The 12,276-nt window shown below is 36.6% G+C and overlaps 1 protein-coding gene across 5 annotated transcripts in view; it reads left to right on the top strand.

The window, feature by feature from the left end:
* LOC126380444 (mucin-3A) overlaps positions 1 to 12,276 on the top strand; it is a 45,801-nt gene that overhangs the window by 12,883 nt on the left and 20,642 nt on the right. For all 5 annotated transcript variants that reach the window (XM_050029853.1, XM_050029856.1, XM_050029851.1 and 2 more), the window contains exon 3: positions 494 to 522. The gene's annotated coding sequence lies outside the window, so the exon portion shown is untranslated. The remainder of the gene's footprint in view (positions 1 to 493; positions 523 to 12,276) is intronic.

The following is a 12,276-nucleotide window of genomic DNA, read 5'->3' as shown; positions in this document are numbered from 1 at the left end:
AAATACAATAAAATGTTCTTTCAAAGCACAGCATTGCGAACGTTTGCTTGGCGATGACAATTCATATAATTTTTCGACATTCCAAATAAGTATAACATTACATACATACATAAATAATAGCCTATATACGTCCCACTGCTGGGCACAGGCCTCCTCTCAATCAACCGGAGAGGGTATGGATCATACTCCACCACGCTGCTCCACTGCGGGTTGGTGGATGTGTTTTTACGGCTTATAGCCGGGACCAACGGCTTAACGTGCCCTCCGAAGCACGGAATCAACTTACTTTTTCTGACAATCAGGTGATTCAAGCCTGAAAAGTCCTTACCAAACAAAGGACAGTCTCACAAAGTGATTTCGACAATGTCCCCAACGGGAATCGAACCCGGACCTCCAGATCGTGAACCTAACGCTCTTACCACTAGACCACGGAGGCTGTTAAGTAGTTGTAGTTGAGGTATAACATTATGTAATGTATTATTTTTTGTTACAGTTCAACAGAAGAATATCCATCAATTACTGGTAAGATGATTAAATGTAACTTTAACTGTTGCATACCAAGCTGAGCTGTTAAACATTTGTCATAGTGATAGGTGAAACGGTAGACCACTTTACACATTAGTAATTAGTCATGACATTGTGTTAGTAAAGTAACAAATGGTCATTACTCACGGTTTAATTTGCTCGGGGGGGTGTGAGCAAAAATATGTTTTTGCGCAGCGTGTAATCATCGGCAGTACATTTTCATGAGAGCTGGTTGCCCTTTTGCCGAGGTTCTGCCACCACTTGATAAAAAGAGATTGAGCTGCTACTTTAGTCTAATAGGTTAAACGCTTCCGTTTCACTGTTGTTTAGTACAGGTTGGTATCAAATAGCTCAACTTAGCTCAGCTCATCAAGAAGTCTTTTACGTAAATAAGTACACTCTTAACGATGTACAATGCTCAAGCGGCCTTTTAATGTATAATTCGGTAGTATCCTCTGTAATACCCAGAATAATGACTAAATATGAAATCCTTTCGCTAGCATAAGTGTAACATCAATTAAAATTTATGGTAAATTCACTTTTTCTCGCCGCTTCTCTAGCGTTCCCATGGTTTCATTGTTTAAACATACTTATGTAAATAATGACGATTAATGATGCTCTGTTTAAATGAGGTTATTGTGTAACTATGTACCAAACATAATTTGAATTGGGATCAAAATTATATTAATGTAAGAACAATAATTTGAATAGCTATATATTAATTTATTATGCCATAACATATTACGTAAAACGGTCTAGCAGATATTTTTTTGGCTAAATTTTAAATCAGAATACAAAAAGTGAAACAGATGAATTGTGTCATGTAATTTCTAACAATATTTTAAAATGTTTACAATTATTGTAAGCATTTTAATGAGTTGGTGCATAATATGTGGAGCTTGGGGAAATTACCCTGATTGCATAAACCTGGTTGCTGTCGACCAGTTGGCGGGTGGCTCGTCAACTAAATGCCAACTAGTCTGTCACATCACATTAACACTGCACCAAGTGTCTATGCTCGACATTAGGGTAATTTCATGTTATAAATAACAAAATGCAGGCCAAGAGCACACGTTGATTGTCAAAGTTTTACATTTAAGTATATTTATAATTTTATACATACTTAATATTATTATATTTTATGTTTGACTAGCATTAAGGGGGCAACTCTTACCTAGTTAAAATTCCATAATTCTTTTTTGGTGTTTGTCTACATTATACAAACGATGTTTTGTAAATAAATGCTAAATTTTCTAGCCTTATTTATCCCTTTCTGTGCTACCTACTGACGTATCTGTAAGCCATTCGTTCAGTTTTTACTTTCGCTTCTTCCACTCTCATGACACTCTTAAACATCCTGGATTTCATCACGGTATGTAGGCCTAGGCTTTCCGCTTCTAACTCTATACCTTAACACCGCTACATAAATTCAATATATATGTTACCGGCCAAACCCGATTTTAGGCCAAACTAGTTTTGCCTAGGCTAAACTAGTTCATCCTATGTGCGATCGGATAAACCGGTACAGACTAGGCCAAACTGGTCTGTCCTAAGGGTGATAGGAGGAACTAGTTTATCCTAGGAGGAACTAGTTGAGCCTAATAAAAATAAGTTCACTTCAGGATAAACTAGTCTGGCCTAGGAGAAACTGGTTGGGCCTTCTATGAATGGGTACACGTCAAGAACTTAGTTAGCTTAGCCTATTTTATGCTAACAGGGAATAATAAAATACCAGAAATACTAGTTATAAAATCAAGATGTATTTATCATTTGTAATTTGTAAATTAAGTACTTTACTACCTGACTTTACTACCGAACAATCAAAGCTTATTTTGCCATAAGTATGGCTCGACAATGAACACAACGCAATATACACTTTGTGTCTCGTTCGTAAAGACTACTTTAGCTTAAAACATAACTGTCATTCTAGTCCAGGTAAATACGGCGCCGACTTTAAACATTTCTGACTAGGAAATATTAGTATAGACTAGGCCAGACTAGTTTATCCTGAAGTGAACTTATTTTTATTAGGCTCAACTAGTTCCTCCTAGGATAAACTAGTTTCTCCTATCACCCTTAGGACAGACCAGTTTGGCCTAGTCTGTACCGGTTTATCCGATCGCACATAGGATGAACTAGTTTAGCCTAGGCAAAACTAGTTTGGCCTAAAATCGGGTTTGGCCGGTAACATATATAAGTATCTTCTTAATATTTACATAATCTTCATGATATTAAAAAAGGAGTGTGTCGCGTGTCGTTTGCGCATCACATGTGTTTACCCTTAAAGGCGGCGGTGATGCTGATATGAGCCGTGGTGGCCCGATTGGTAGAACGTTTGCCTCTCACTTTGAGGTCGCAGGTTCGAATCCAGCGCAGGTCAAAATCAATGATAGCCGAATTTGTTTTCGAATTCATATTTGGATCGTAAAATGATTGTCACGGAAACCCGCATTCCCGAGAAATGCATTTTCGGAGGTATTTAACCTAACCTGTATTGGGCTAGTTTTCCCATCGCCGGTTGGATGGGCAGACAGGTAGTCGCTTCTGTAAAAAATCGGACCTGTCAAATCTTCAAGTTAGGTAAGCGGACCCTGTGACAAACGGGATAATGCTAGGGGGATGATGGTGATGTTGACGTGACTTTTTAGACTACGCAGTAATAGCGTGACTGCGTCGATAATACTGCAACAATGACAAGATATACCTACAGCAGCTGCATTCATAAGTGAAGATAATGACTCTGTTCATAGGTCCTAAGTTAAGTTGTATCCGTGTGGTATAAGTGAGGGCTTCTAGCGAGGGTAATTTTCCCAACAAAGTTGTGTCTGCGATAAGACAGATAATGGCAGCTGTGTATCATAAACAATTGTGTGTAACTACCAGCGTCCGAGTGTGTGAGTGTATGTGTGGCACAGAACGTTGCGAAACAGAGAAAGGTCAAGGTCACATAACAGTTTCGGACTAGCTGAGATATGTAGCGACAGCAGCGATATATATACTGTTGTTTATTATTATGCTCTCTATTAATGAAAACTTTGAGGAATGATTCAGACCATGATTCTGAGTTATCAAGAGGAATTTTCCGTCGCAAAAGTATGGAACTTAAAATAATAAAAAAAAAAATATTTATGAACCTTCCGACAGGAAATTCCACTTGATATCATCTCAGAATCATGGTCTCAGTTATACCCCTCAGTATTTGTTACGGTTTCAATAACACCCTGTATACGAGTACCTACATATGAAAATTCAATAACATATGCTTAGTAAGCTAGCTATCCTCCCAACAACGTATAATTGGTGAGAGCAACTTTGTGTTATTTGGTATGCATTAGTAGCTTAGTGCAGGGTTTCCCAAACTATGGGTCGCAACTAGTCGCAAACGAATATATACATAACGGCTGGTAACAAACATTTTTTGTTATTTTTTTAGTTAAAGTCCTTAATTCATATTGGTATCGGTTAAATTTCCTAAAGACAAACTTGTATTAGATGGGTCGTACGTAGCCCAGACAACTTTGGGAACCAATGACGGAGTGAAAAAAGTATCTTACCTACTCGCCGGCCACCCCTGGTTCAATCTATGTGCCATATTTAATATTTATTAAAACTGACTCAGCTTCAACTATTTTTTTTATATTTAAATACATGAATATTATTATTATTCAACTTTAGGCGTGAAAAGATAACAGACAAACTAACTTCAGCATTTACGGATATTTTATAATTGTGTTGACGGTTGCTTACATATAATATCACATAATTTCGGCGAGTAAAAATATTTTTATTTTATTTTATTTTGTTTGGGGAGCTTACAGCTTAATACACACAATGTTACACTCAATAGTAAGTAATTTAAAGGCCAATTACAAGCTACCACAAATAAATGAAATGTCAGTGGTTATTATCATAGTCTACATTTAATTTTAGATTGCGTACGCTACTTTATAAAATTTCATGCAGTAATGCTGATAAGGTGATGCGATTCGATCCACTGTGGCTGGCTCGCTGGATGTTGCAAATGCCGGCTTCCCATGTCGTTACAACTTACAAACTACTGGCGTAACGCACGATCTTGGATGTCATTACTGAATTGATGGACATGTCCGACTAAATGTCCATTGAACAATTTATCAAGGTTTCGAGTAATAACTTATCATAGGCTTAGCTAAAGAAGGGTTTAGGTTAGCTATGGCTAGCATCGCAGAAACTTTTTTGCTAGACAAACACTTGAGCTAGGTTAATGCAATTTATGTACATTACTCTACTAAGCACAGATCATCGACCGAAGGGATAATAATATTAAGAGGAATTTTGGCTAGGAAAGGATCTTGACTAAAGTAGATAATTTAATGTGTCCAAAACCATCTACATTAATAATGCGTGACTCGTCATTATCGTCGATTTAGTTCTTAAGGTTGTCAACTTTTTACTGACGACATATACGAAGGCCTGCAAAGTTATATTAATCAACAGTTAGTAAACCGTTTAGGTAGTTAATTTACATTTTTGTGTTCCTGTAATTAAAAGCGAGTAGAGTAGTTAAATTTATTGCAATCATTATTTAAAAAAGCAAAAAAGAAATAGATATTCACAAGAGGAAATTGCACTGGATATGATATACTCAAAGATCCTGAGTACGCTCAGCACCTACCCTTAGGTTAACGATATCTATGGCCAACATCTAGGATATAATATAGGCCATTTGAAGACACGTGTTCATAAATATTTATAATTATACGACAATAGATACATAATAGTTTACAATTTAAGCATAAAAAGTGCTCTTAATTGACAAAAACTCTCTGATGCTGAATAATTACTAAAAGTAAGTCTACCGGAATCGTGGCCTTGGCATTCAAGTAATATAAGATAAAGTACCCGTACCTACTCGACATATATGATGCCATTTACTCCAATGAAGTGTGGTTGCACTGTTATTTAATTAACTATGTAGTAATCCGGTAGTCGGCGGCATTTTACTGCGTAATTTTCGTAATAATATACATCACCTCTTGTTCATAAAAGCATGAGGTGTAAACTACTTTAATAGGCTTTTTACTGTTAAATTTTATTTAATTGGAAGGGTTTAAGAGTCCATTTAATTTAGTTATACTTTCTTGTCTATCGTGACAAGTAGGTTATATATTTTTGAATTGGAATACATCATACATTCTTTTAAATTTTGCTAGCCAAAGCCTGATACGACAATATCTAAGTGAAGCGATTATCTTCTTAAGTTTTGGCTTCAGGGCTGTTAACTCGCCGGTAGAACTCTCCGTACAATAAATGTATCTCTTTTACATGATGTTCCAAGAATTAAGCTTTTACTGTGCAATAACTGGATAGATTTTTAGGATGTACCAAAGTCACGCATAACATTTTATTTCAATCTACTTATAACTTTTACAATTCAAGGCATGCTTCCGACAAATGAAATTGTTGAATAATTAAGTTTACCCAATCGCCCGGTATTTACGTATTTAGCCGCTGTATATGAATTCGTAAGCTTAACAAACCTCTTTGTGTCCCAATAAGTCTTAATCACTACAACAATAGGTTCGTTCTCACGGCAGACATGTTTAATTGTGACGCTTATATAACAGCCTGTTCGCGTGATGTGTTTGCGCAGCAAAGTATGTAAGTTGGGAATTAAGTATACTTCGATGTAATAGAGATAAAGGTTATTTTAGGTCACGCAAAACGGCATCTATTTAAACCCACTAAGACCCATCAGGCTTAGTAAAGTTCATGATATCATCTCGTCCCCTCTTTCTCGTGTCACCATCACTTATATAAACGAATGAAAGAAACGAAATCAAGTTACAAAAGAAATACCATCTAAAGTAAATATTTACAATGACCTGCCCAATAAGGTAATGTTATCTAAACACTACAATAAGGATGTGCAATCTAACGATTTCAACTATGTTAGATTGTCGCCTACCTATTCTATATAATATAATACTGAAAGCAAAAGTGATCATACTCGTATGATCATATGATAAGTACAATAAAATGGTAACAATGCAGAAAAATTGTCTAAAATTATAATCAATATTTTATTGCAATTGTTTAATTACTAATTGTATAAGCATGTTGAATGCCTTGACACTGGTGCGTTATACGTTAAAAGCTGTTATCAATTAAAACATTGAGAATTAAACAAAGTTAGTGTTGCAAGTATTCACACACGTGTCCGCGCTGTGTCGCAGGGGGCGTCCAGAGACTATTGTTTTTGTCTAGCTAATTAGTTTTAACGATGTGGGCTGCTATGTTAATTTGAGGCCGATTGTGACGATTTTTATGCGGTCAAGTACGCTTTTGTCAAGTAAAGTTAATAAAAAAAACTAAAAAAAAATATAATTATGATGTTTAAGTGTAAATCTTCGATGACTGGTTCCCATTATGAAATATAGGTACCTACCTACCTACTTCTGGTGCTCCTAAAGTTTACAACGCAACACTTAAAGACGCTATTAACCTATTTAATGTGTGTGTTCAATGTTCAATTTCAATTGATTTAAGTGAACAAGAGTGGCATCCTTGACATCCGATGCAACCAATCGATTAACCATTATGCGTTTAAGAATAATCACACGAATTCGACATTTAACTGTGGGAGAAGAGCACTACATCCTTGTTTAATACAAAAAATCTAATCGTATAAATGTTGTGGTTAATGTTGCGCATGACATTTGCAGTAAATGTATCACGTAGGTGGCTAGATAAAATCGATCATGACAACACGTTGCACCGTGCTCATTGAAGTTGGCCCACATTTCAGAGTAATTATATCTCAGCTACTTCTGGTTTACCTCTGACATAACATGCCGCTTCTGCGCATCCAAATGACCTTTCACTTCAAAACGACCGCACATTCAGTCACAATATTGTAATCGAAGTTACGGCCCATTTTCTAAATGTTTTCGAATCAATCATCTTCACTATTCATCGCCAATACAAGAGATGCATGATACATACGACGTCTCTGCGTCGGCGATCTCTGGACACAGACATCTTCGATTCTATCGGAGAACAAAACGAAATCGAGTACATAATAAAATTTGGATCACGCCCGCCTCGAAGTCATTTGTCGAACAATTCTATAACTACATCGCTATTCTCTTTTTGACGAAGTCATGTCTGCAGTTACATAAAGATGAACCTGGTACTTTCAAAAATAGAAAGGATATAATAACGTTTGTACTCATCAATAGTAATGCTTTGGTGTAAACGTAAGCGGAGAGCTTGTTGTCAAGAAAGCTTTCTACCTAAGAGTGGCTCATTTCCCATTACTTATTTTCCTCTTTTATTTATGATATTGATGGATAGATGATTCACTAAGAGAAAAAATCATATCAAAGCAAGTTTTAATATCTAAAGTTCAAAGGGCTAGAGACATTTGCCGAGTCTGTCGTAACTCGCACCATACCACAGAGGTAACGAACGTGTCGTGAGCTATGGCCCGATGTCTCTACCAACCGTGATCTATATTATGAAGCTTTCTTATTCTATTGTAGTGAAATTTAAACAGAGCCCAGCATAATTTTACTTAATAATTACTTTAACATAAGTACGTCGTTTCTGAGATATGAACTATTCATACGGCATTAATTAATGACTGGCACATATTTTCACTTTTGAAACTATTATCATATTACTTTCGATTGGTGATGGCTTTGTCCGATGTATGACTTATGTTTAAAGTAACAATGACTTACGATGATGTACTTGTAACTGTCGGACAGTAATAATCAATAATTTCCGCCTGGGAACCGAACCGGTGACCTTCCGATCCGCTAACAGCTTATCAGCAGATCTAAATTCGTTATTAACGATGTATACATTACTGTAATTTCGCAACAATAAGGCCGATGGCAAGAACCAGCGATCGAAAGCAAGGTCGGGAAGGTACCGAGTACCTACCGATGCATCTCAATAAATAAAACTCATTCACCTATTGTAAGTGCTCACAATTTTCTAGCTAGATCGATATCTTGATCAAATTATGTTGTTATGTATTGCTTACTCACTTTGTTTTATCGTGCTCTCTTTATCTCCTTAGGTTTCTTATTTTATCTTTGATGTATGAGATCTGTATACTTTTGTTCTTACCACTAAAATACTTCTTCTGAACTAAGAATATACTTATATAAAACTCAATGGTCAAAATGCTTTCGTGCATGTTGTAGAATAAAGCGATTATATCCTCTTCAACATGATGGACTGTCTGTATGGATGATCAATACGCTGAATGGTCGCCATTCAATACATCACGGCTTAAGAATTCAATACCAAAATGTTAGACAAGTTGTCTTTTGACATAATGTACTTAGTTGTTTTAATCTGTCTAACTTAAAACAAGCCACTTTCCCGAGAAATGCGTTTAGGCGGTGTGTGACCTAACCTGTATTGGGCCGGTTTTCCCTGCGCGGTTTGGAAGGTCAGAGGGGTTAAGGGCACATCTAAGCAATTCGTCTAAAAAAGCAATATTGCAATTTGACATTTGCGCATACTTATAAAAGTAAGTGCGCAATGCAAACAACTGTCAAATAGGAATATTGCTTTTTTAAGTGAATTTGATGTGGCTTTTTTAACTCCCCAGACAGCAGTTACTTGTGTAAAAAGCCGGACCTGTCAAAGCTTCTGGTTAGGTTAGGTTAGGCTGTGCAACGGGATAACGCTTGGGAGATGATGATGATGCTGAGTCTGTGTGACTAACATAATTAGTAAGTTAGATCTAGATTCGTTGTAGGTGCTTAAATTAACTGCAATTAAGAGCCATTGAGTGGCGGGATTGCAAATAAATCGTTACAGTCTAGTTGGTGGTAGCGCAAACAATATCGCCGGAGAGGATGCTACACGTATGAGATCTGTTATCGGCACAAACAAGCGTGAAACGAGATCACAACGAAAACTGCGACCTTTCATTGTGTATACAATCGTGTAATGCAGTGCGGAGATTAATAGCTTTTTGACTATAGTCTCGAAGGTCGCGCCGCTAAGCAGAGTACATAACATAACATTGCATCACGCCTGTATCCCTGAAGGGGTAGGCAGAGGTGTATAGTACACACACTCCTCGCCAGCTTTGTTTAACACGTTGACAGTCCCCATACAAAATGTTTTGACTTCCTTGTAAGTCCCGCATATTACTTCAATTTTATACGTCCTATTAAAAAAGTAAATAATAAGTGTTGCACCCGCCCTTAGTGCATACAGTAACACAAACCTTTACCCGGGATCCAAGTGGAGCCCATTGCCATTAAACGAGCACAAATCCTGGATACTACGTGATATCAATTAGTTATGATCCAAACATGAATTCAAACTCGTAAAGTCAAATTCGAATTAGAAGCCCGACCCGGGATTCTAACCACATGAACAAACATACATAAACGTAGACAGCCTATAACGTATCTTTACTAAGTAGAATTATCAAATGCAAAATTCTAGATGCTTACTAATTTCTGAGTTTTACATAATTATAGAATAGATAATTTTTATTTATTTATTTACACAGACCAAAATATTATTATTACAGGCATAACTCCCAATACAATAACATTTAAATGTCAATAAACAAAAAATAAATAATAATATAATAGAAATACTTTATTATAAAAGTATTATGTTGTTGTCTTTTTTTGAGTGTGGCGCATACACAAAAAAAGACAACAACATCATAGCACAATCAAAAACATTTATGTTAAAAGTTAATGGAACATTGTATTTTATACTCTTATTTCTTTTCTTACATTTAAATTCAGCCATAAGCAAAACAGGCGCTCTAAGGCAACAATAATTTTAAACATAATATAAGTTCCTATAGAAAAGTAGGTAGTTGTGATTCTGACTACTTTGAGGCCAGCTTATTTGATATTAGTTTTTAAATAAAAGAATGTTTGATGTGAGACTTGCGACGTCAAGCCACTCGCCGTAAAGAGACTCGCCGTAGCGGGAATCACGGGTTCGAGGAGTCGCTGTCAACGACATAATTCTAAGGGTGGTATTTATTTATTTATTTATTATGGTACATCAACAGCAGTACATACACAAACACACAATATAAAATACACATAGGAAAAGTTCCGGTATGCCTGCCAATTATAGACGCACACAACACTGATAATAAAAAGTATACCTAAACTAAAGTTAGCTTAAAAAGAACAATAATTGAAAATATAATCAAAAAAAGAAAAAACATAAATCGTCTAATACAACACAACAACGTTTAAATGGTATGAAAAAATCAAACGAAAACTAAAACTATCGCAATAAAACTTAGAGATAGGTGGTTAAGTACATAAAATTATAAAATTACATAAAATTATTAGTGTTGTGGATAAGTTTCAGCATTTTAATAAACTAATCTCAGCTTCGGGACTGCCGTCAAGATCTTGTCAATGTGACAGTTCTTATATAAAAACAGGGACTTGAGCATGATCTTGAGGGCAGTCTCAGCTGAGATTAATTTATTAATACCACCCTAAAATAAAAACTACCTATACTTAGAAATAGTCACGTCGCTGAAATTACGTGCGTTTCAGCGTAAAGTCACTTATTCAGCGTAAATAATTAATTATAGATTTAGTTGTCAAACAAAATTATAAAAATATATTTTTTGTACACACACACTCAGCCTCCGTGGCCTAATGGTTAAAGCGTTAGGCTCACAATCTGGAGGGCCAGGTTCGATTCCCTATGGGGGCATTGTCGAAGTCAGTTTGTGAGACTTTCCTTTGTTCGGTAAGAAATTTGCAGGCTTGAATCACCTGTCCAAAAAAGTAAGATGATTCCGTGCTTCGGCGGGTACCTCAAGCCTTTTGTTCCGGCTATTAGCCGTAAAACACTCCACTAACGCGCAGTGGAGCAGCGTGGGTATGCTCTATACCCCCTCCGGTTGATTAAGGGGTGGCCTGTGCCTAGCAATGGGACGTATATAGACTGCTTATGTTAGGTATATGTTATATAGTAGACGTCTTAGATTTAACTCTCCTTTGTACCTTCCCATTGCTACAACTAATTACTATCAAAATTCTTATATACGCAGAGCTGCTGTTGGTTTTCCGAAGAAAATAAAATAAAAGTAAAATATTTTTTTATGTATTCGTAGACTCGATTTAAACTGCAGGTGTCAGAAAACGTTATAATGACAACAATCACGCCTCACACTTGCTTTCACACTGCACACGACGCTCTACTTATCGGGCAATCTCGGCATATGAGCCTATCGTCATGATAATCGTATGCGATAGATTATCATTCCACTCATTCTCCAAGTAAATGTTTTGATTGTGGTGAAATAACACATTATCAATACAATTTCCTGTTCGATTTTAAGACCTCCGTGGTCCAGTGGTTGAGCGTTGGGCTCACGATCCGGAGGTCCTGGGTTTGATTCCTGGTGGGGAGATATCACAAAAATTACTTTGCGCCTTTGTGGTCCCTAGTTTGGTTAGGACATTACAGACTGATCACCTGATAGCCCGAAAGTAAAATGATCCGTGCTTCGGAAGGCACGTTAAGCCGTTGGTCCCGGTTACTACTTACTGATGTAAATGAGTAGTCGTTACATGAGCCATGTCAGGGGCCTTTGGCTCAATAGTAACCCTGACACCAGGTTTGATGAGTGTTCCACCTCGCAACCCACGCGATAGAAGAAGAAGACGTTAAGGCCTCGAATGTTCATTTTATTCATATACTTCATAACCAACTGACATCAAAGGCAATTTTCGTTAAACTACT

Source organism: Pectinophora gossypiella, chromosome Z (genome assembly GCF_024362695.1).
Source record: "Pectinophora gossypiella chromosome Z, ilPecGoss1.1, whole genome shotgun sequence".
Taxonomy (NCBI): Eukaryota; Metazoa; Arthropoda; class Insecta; order Lepidoptera; family Gelechiidae; genus Pectinophora; species Pectinophora gossypiella.
The sequence above is the reverse complement of the archived record's forward strand: the minus strand, read 5'-3'. Positions and strand labels throughout refer to the sequence as shown.